Source organism: Equus caballus, chromosome 31, assembly GCF_041296265.1.
Source record: "Equus caballus isolate H_3958 breed thoroughbred chromosome 31, TB-T2T, whole genome shotgun sequence".
Lineage (NCBI taxonomy): Eukaryota > Metazoa > Chordata > Mammalia > Perissodactyla > Equidae > Equus > Equus caballus.
The window spans coordinates 5986167-5994196 of record NC_091714.1 but is presented as its reverse complement, the minus strand read 5'-3'; the positions used below and the strand labels follow the sequence as shown (position 1 = coordinate 5994196).

At 42.2% G+C, this 8030-nt stretch overlaps 1 long non-coding RNA gene across 1 annotated transcript in view; it reads right to left on the bottom strand.

The window, feature by feature from the left end:
• Positions 1-242: 242 nt before the first annotated feature.
• The window catches only part of LOC106782916 (uncharacterized), a 31253-nt gene continuing 23465 nt past the window's right edge, over positions 243-8030 (bottom strand). Inside the window, exons 5-7 of the long non-coding RNA XR_011434421.1 lie at positions 2246-2362; positions 1013-1164; positions 243-693 (exon numbers count right to left, since the gene is read on the bottom strand). This is a non-coding gene — a long non-coding RNA (uncharacterized lncRNA). The remainder of the gene's footprint in view (positions 694-1012; positions 1165-2245; positions 2363-8030) is intronic.

The following is an 8030-nucleotide window of genomic DNA, read 5'->3' as shown; positions in this document are numbered from 1 at the left end:
CTCAAAACTCACAGCAGAAGGGAAGAGTGGGCAGATGAAGAACTGTTTACTTTGTAAAATGTGAATAAATAAAATCCAGCGTGAAACTAACCCAATCTGATATTGATATTTACATACATACATACATGTTTGCCAGTTATTTGTGAAAGAGTGTAAGGTCAACACTTGAACCAAGATTCTCAGCAAAAAATTTTGGATAAAAGTAAATGTATGCAGAATCACAAACAGAAAGTACAAACCGGTTACCAGGGAACTGTGAATTTATTTCCCAGAAGCCTTAGGGGCAGCCCAGGGTACCATGAAAAATCATCCTGGGGAAAACCCCACATCCACATGGTAGAAATTTATCCTTCTCAAAGCAATATGCCCAAGGGTCTGGCCAGAGCTGTTTCGGAGGTCGGTGCTATGTCTCCATACGTCTACGTTTTTCTAGCATTGATTATTCCTGTGGCCCACCCAGGCCTAGGAGAGAGGCGATGTTGATGACAGTAGAGGTCCCATCTGATCCTGCAATTCTCGGGTGTAGGGAAGACAGTGTGAGTAATTTAAAATGAAAGAAAAAGCTTGGGTTTGGGATGTTTTGATCATTGAGTCTGTCAGCAAACTTCTTGAGCTTTTAAGGTGGGTAAAATGCTGAATTGATAAGGGTGTTGAAAATGAAAAAATGTGTCCTTTTGAAACTCGAATCACAATCTGAGCAGAGAAAAACAATACAAACAGAAAATTTATTATAAATATTGGCAGCTTTAATAAATGTTAAAATAACAAAACAAGAAAATGTTAAAAGAAAACAAAGAAACAATAAAGGGATATACAGAAATGATTTGCAAATAAGATAAATGATTATGGGGCATGTGAGGATGACTATGGTGACTTCTAACACAACCCAAGACTTCTTCCCTTGGGAAGGCTGAGGGCGGAGGTGGGCCTCGGTTGAGCACCTTCCAGGACCCAACCCACTGTGTGTGACCTCCTCTAACCCTGATCCCCTGGGAGTAGAGGTGACGATTACTTGTGGTTTGCAGGACAGGAAACTGAGCCTCAGACAAGTTAGGTCACATGCCTGAATTCCCCACGGCTACTAGGTGGAGGAGCAGAGATTCAAACCCACATCGGCCTCACAGTGCACACTCTTTCCACTAATCTCCACGGTCACGTGACTGGCTAAATGATGGAAGAGAACAGAAATCAATTTAAAATATGTCAGTTTTGGGTAATAACCAATGAGAGTGTGGGAGATCCACCCTTGGAGAGCTTTCTGGAAGTAGACTGCAGAAGCAACACTTCCTCTGAGAGCTCTGTTGACGGAGGGAGCTCTCACCCTCAATTCAGCCCTGATTTTTAAAAAGCTCGCATGTGTCTCTCACAGGTTCTCTTTTACGGCAATGTCCTTAAGCAAGATCAACCTCAGGATTCAGGGAGAGCCTAGTGTGAAATACCACAGGTGCTCCATCATGCGGTGACTCAGTAAATGGGAGAGCGCGTGCTCTCACCCTGGAATCCACCTGCTCCCCCTTCCAAAGATTTGATCTGTAAATCAGAGATTGGGAGCCCAGGAGCAAAACTGTAAGAAAGGATTGCTGTTGTGAATTGTTTGTAAATTGCTATTTCTGTGTTAATTTGTAGACTAAAAATGTCGTCAGACCCCATAGACTACTTGAGGAGTATTCCTACCCACAGAGAGAGAGAAAATGGGGCTGCAGGTGGGAGCTGTTTCCTCTCTCCTGCTCTATTTTATTTTCCATCACCTTTCTCCTTTCCCCATGGAGAACAGGGCCACATGGAGAATTAATCCGAAAGACTAACGTGTTATCTTCACCAGGTGGAAATTTGCCGAAAGCATGGGGTGAACTGAAGTCAATTCTGAATGAGAATGTCATGTTTAAGAGCTTTTAAGGTTCTGATAACACTATATAAAATTTCTCCATTGAACTTTCAAGTTCTAGAAGTAAGAAATGAGTCAAAATGCAACTCTTCATTATTGTGGATCCCAGGATGTCTACACTTTGGGCTCTCAAGCCTTCCAGAGGCCCTGACTCATTGGTCAGAGGCCTGGCTTGGGGGTCACATCTGATTTCCAGGCTTGATGCGACATGACATGGGACAATTCACTTAGCTTCTCTGTGCCTTAGTTCCAGCTCTAAAATCTGGAAATTCCATAACTCAGCCTACCTGGCTCAAATGCTTTAAATACGGCCTTCTGTATAAAACATGGACACTTGTAGTTAAATATCTTATTAATTACCTGTTGAATGAATGAATGAAGGAATGCCAGTCAGAGCTCTGAAACCATTTTCTTGAAAACTTTGAAAGAACAATCAAAGGCAAAGTTCGGCAACGAAAAACTGGAGACTTTGATTTCCTGTCACCAAACAAGTTGAAAAATCTTAGTAAGAGACACTTGAACCTTTTAAGTATCATCTTGCGGTAATAATGACCTCTCATGCATATTTATGCACTTAGCTTTATAATAACCACTTGAAAGACTAGCTTTTTTTTCCCCCTGGGAATGAAGCTATGTGAAGTGTGACAAAATATTCCAAGTTCAAAGGTCCAAATATGTAAAATACAAAAATGTTGGAATTTCTTCCACAAGTAGAAGGCATCTTGGTGTTTATTGACTCAGGGAACATTGGTACACTCAGCCTGTCCTTGAAAGTCATGAAATTCTTGCCTGCCTTCAACTCAGCATTCCTCCTGAGGAACACAGGTCATCCTTGCTGAAGTGCGCATGGTTTGGTCTGGGTCAAGACAGGTAATATTTGGTGATGGAGAAAACTGGTTGGCTGTTGGGTATTTCACAAAAAATCCCAAACAGACTCCACAGCCAGAGCTGCCTTGCAAAACCTTTTTGTTGCTGTTACTCAACATCATTCATTACTCTCTCAAAGTAAAATCATATGACCCCCATTTCCTCGGTAAGTTAATTATTTTATTTCTTTGTATGAGGCAAAACACTACTTTTATTGTTAATTAATATGCTAAAATTAGGTTATACCATTCTAGACATGTGAAATTGAATTTAGTACTTTCAGATATATTTTTTAAAAGCTGGTTAAAAATAAATGCCTTAAACATCTTTTCTTTTTCCAACTGAGCATAGAATTTCCTTCCAATGCAATTTTATTTCTTCCTGCTGTTAAAAATGACATAATGCCACTTATTTTCCAAAGGGAGGGGGCAAAATAAGAATAAGACATTCAGTTAGCATTTCAAAATTCAGATATTTAAGAATTGAGCAAAAAAAAGAAAAGAAAAAAATACAACAACAGAGAGATAATTACCCCTTGGTTTCAGGACAAAAATAATTAAATGGAAAAAAATGAGCAGACTTTGTTGTTTTTTTTAAACTAATTTCAAGCACTTAAGATTTTTCTTTTCTTTGCCCATTGATCAAAGTGAAGATATAATAGGAGATTCAGAAATTTCTCTTCTTGAAGAAAAGTAGAAATAACACATCCATCCTAGGGAAAGGCAGCATGAGAGCTTCATCAGACGATGGGGCACAAAATGATTTCTCGATTCTCTCAGTTCTTCTGCTCTAATGAAATTCCACCTGATATATCTGCCATTGAGTGCTGTTAATTACTTTTCTATTTATTTAGTAGACCTACAAGTGGAAAGCAATCTATTGCCAGGGAATTGTTTGACTCTTATGCTAAGTAGACGGCATTCCAATCCGGTGAGGTTGACAGCAGCTGGAGCTGAACTTTTATCTCATTGCCATGTCAAATTAGCACCCAGCAGGCCCTAGATACAGCGAGGGGTTTTTTTCCTTCTCTGCAAAAGGTTAATAGTTCTTAGAAGTCAATAAACTGAGCCTGGGCATCTCTGTTGTCAGCCCCTGCTTCTTTTTCCCTGAAAATGATAGGAAGGATTGTGTGTAGAGTTCACATGGCAGGGAAGGGGTTCTTTATGTCAAGGATCTAACTGTAAGTACGTAGCCTTTTAAATCTGTGATGTAAAATGCACTTTTAAAAGTATGCCGTGTCTCCTAGAGATGAACGAAAGAGCAAGTTCATGTCTAAATAACGATGAAGCTTACAAGTCCGTATTGTATTACAAGTCCTTTATTCCCCTGTACCAGGTTTTCACCAAGCAAATGTGTGAATTATGGTCACATTAATATGGGCCTGACCTTCCTTCTTCACCCCTGGGGTCATTTGGTGGTCAGTTAAGAGGAAACCCAAAGGAGAGATAAGACTTATCTTTGCACCCCACTCTGGGTTTTCCAGGAGATGGGGGAGAAGCAGATGCCGCAGATGTCCAGCTAAAAAGCAGTTATTTAAGGCAAAGAGAGAAGAGCACAAACTGATGAGTGAAAGATCAATCCAGACGTTTCTCTCGAACAATAGAGTGAGGTTCTTTACGTGTGAAACCCTCACCGTTCAAGAGTAGAAAATAAGGCTTTCTCTCCATTTCAATCTCTTCTCATCATGTGCTCTGCTTTTTAAAAATTTTTATTTTTCTTAAGACTGCAAGCCACACAGGCTCTTTCTGGAACATTAAAATAAGCCAAGAGAAGAGGCACAGTTACACAGGGAGAGTAGTAGTAAGATAGGCTAGCAATGAAAATTCTGCTTCCTGTTTCCATTTTTTACTGAGACCTCCTTCCTTTATTGAAGCTATTGCTAAGTGATTGAGTGACTGTTCAATATGAAGACTGCTTATGCTTGAGGGGCTGCACTGGATGGAAGTCTAGAACTTTGAGTGGTGACCTGAGATGCTGAGCAGGCATCCCGGCTGCTCCCATCCTGGCTGATCCAGGCACACCTCCTTCCCACCACTGGTGAGTCTGCTCTCCCCTCTCTGAGCCTGGCTCCTGACCTTCCCCTTGTGTCATGGTGACTTCCTCCCCCATCCACCCACCCAAGGCCCTCATTTCCTTTGACCTTCAACTCCTTCAAGAAGCATTTCCTGAATCTCTGGGGCCCACACTGGTGACGGCCCAGCTCCCAGTTCCTCCTCACTTAGGGAGACTTGCCCTGCCATCCTTACCAGCTCGTATTTGCTTTGAAAGCAGGACTCACGTGTCCTACTGGAGGGGGTCCTTCTGCAGGTCCTGCTGCAACATCCTGTGACCCCAGAAGGGGAATGAGGAGCCCAAGGCATCATTCTCCCTCTGGGCTTCACTGCCACCAAACTGGAAGCCCCTGGGCCAGTCCTCTGTGGATCCACTTCCATTTCCTTCCTTGTTGGAACCCTGTCCTCCTTGTTGCCTCTTCCAAGCTCAGGCTTCAGTCCCTCCTGCCCGGCTGGATCCCGTCCCAAGGGCCCTGCAATGAAGTCTATTTTTAACTCCGTCCAGTCAAGCGTCTGTGAAAAGAGAGCATGAGTGACCCTCCAAGACCACCTTCTCCAGGGCTGACTCTTCTACTCGTCTCCATTCTCTCCCCTACCTTGATCTGTCCATGTGTCTAGACACCATGTCACCACGGGAGTGTTACTTTTGTGAGGGCTAGGATTAGACGCTCTCTCTTTTCTTCTCCCGATGGGAGAGTCAATTATGCATCAGAGTCTATTAATCTTATAAACAGTTATGGAGCTGAAGAGGCTGAATCGAACAGCTGAGGTTTTAAAGAAGTTGGAGTACTAGAGCCATTATTATAATGAAGTTCCGTGATGTATAATCATATCTCTGGGTGACCAGGTGCAATTCTTTAAGTCTGAGAAATTGTAAATAATGCATAGGGTATTTTTTATGTATACAAAGCAGCCTCCCCAAAGCTTGAGCTCATAACCAACCATCTCCAGGTCCCCTATCTGAGGGGAGCACCTACTCTTAGCCTAAGCAGTGTGTCTTTGGTGCCTTCATCCGTAAGCTGACAAACCCCGCAGGCTAGAAGACACCTCCTCCTCCTCCTGTCCTGTCCACACAGGACCGAGAAAGATAGCCAGCGCGAGGAAGAGGGATGTGAGGCTGTCCTCTTGGATTAAGACCTGTGTGTTTGTCTGTCTCTTAAATTTGGTTCAGTGGCATAAAAAAGGGAATTTATCTTTCTCCCCAGATGCAACAAACAGATGCTGGGGACCAGAGACCTTGCATAGTCAATAAAAGATAAGTTATAAAATCTATAAAACTGCTGAAAGAAATCAGAATTTCAGCAAATTTCAGGGGTTTTTTCCAGGCTGCTCCTTTTGATCAACTATGGGGAGAGAGAGGGAAAATTCACTCGTGCATAAATTCCATCTGTTATTATAGCATGGTATGATTGTGGCCGGAAGAAGAATACAGGATAGAGTGATATTGGAGCTGTGATATTGACGAAGTAGAAATGGAGAATGATGCCAGTGATAAAAACAAGGCTGTCATGATCAATTAGCATTTAACTTTTTCTAAAGATCTTGGAGGCAATGGGTTCTTTAGATTTTAATGTGCATCTTCAAAGTAATTTTGTAAGCTGTTTAAATGATGCTCCCTTTTTACAACTCTACATAATTTGATTATACAAACCATCCTCCAATCCTTGGATATGCAAATCCTGCATCAAAATGATTTTTTTCCCTATTTTGATAGAATCTGATGTTCATTGCCATGATAAGAAGTGACACAGATGACGGCAGAGCATCAGTAACCCGTTCATCTGGCGCACTGGAGCTGTAGAGATTTTTATAGACTGCTTTTTGAGAATCACTCTTAAGAATAAAAATTTGGAAATCAAAGACAGGTTAGTGACTGAGGTTTGGAGTCAAACTGCCGTGGATATAATCCTAGGGCCACCAGGATGCTGAGTTTGCAAACTAAATTCTCAGAGCCTCAGTTTTCCCACCTGTAAAAGGGAATAGTAAGACAGAGCTCACAGAAATGTTATAATTTTAGTACTTAGGGTGAAAACAGCTGGCAGGACATGGAGAAGACCCTTAAATGGCAGCAGCTGCTATCATAGCTCTAACACTACTATTAGTATGACTATTAACAAAATCTGGGTTATTGCCTTGGCAAAGTTATTTTTCAAGCAAGAATCAAGTGACATTGTGATGCTGTGATTATGCCAATGGCTGAGTTTCTTAGGAGAACTTAGATGAGAGGACAATCGAGATGTGTCTTTGAGGAGTCATCACCAGAAAGTACCAGCCTAGAATGGCAGACCGTCCATTCAGCCAACCTTTCTTCAACACTTTCTATGGGTCAGATATTGTACTAAGTGCTCAGGACTTAAGAATATAGATTTGGAGGCATAATCCTTGAAGTCTGAGATTTCACGATCTAATTGGCACAGAGGGGAGACAAACAATTACACTCCCATAGCATAAGCACCAAATGGAGGTGCAAATCTCTAAGGCTCAGGATCAGCAGAGAGAAGACATCTAGTTCTGCCTGGAGCAGTTCCAAAGGCTTCAAGGTGGACATGATATTTGAGTTGATGCATGAAAGACGAGTTGATGCTAGACAGACGAGTGTCAAGAAGTCCATTCCTCTTGAGCGGTGGTTACCGCCCAGGTATCATTTGGCAATGTCTGGAAACATTTTTGATTGTCATGACTTGGGGGTATTACTGGCCTCTAGTGGGGTAGAAGCCAGCTAGAGATGCTGCTACAAGGTACGGACAGCCCCCTCAAAAAATCCAGCCCCAAATGGTAACAGTGGCCAGGTTGAGACAACCTGAGCTGAAGGTACCATGTGAGCAAGCACATGGGGGTAGGAGAGCACACAGCGAGTCTGGAAAATCCCAGGTGATTCAGTATGGCCTTGTCTGCTTGGGGTAGACGGGGAGGAATCTGGATGTATAGGTAAGGGTCAAATTGTGGACTTTATAGGCCATCATGAGCTTAGGTTTGGTCCTGTTTTGGGGCTCCTTAAACTTCCCTTGAAATGGCCCCAACACTAGAGGGAACGAAACTCAGTTCCCCGTATTGGGAAGCAATAGTCTGAAAAAGCCTAAGTTCCTGCATTGTCCTAAAAAGTCAAGCAAGTTTTGTTTCTTTTCATAATTAAAATAAAAAACAATGATGAGGTCTTTTTCCCCTAGAGATTTAAAATCATTACTTCAGGCAGACGAGCCGTTATGTGTGATCGAGGATGAGAAACA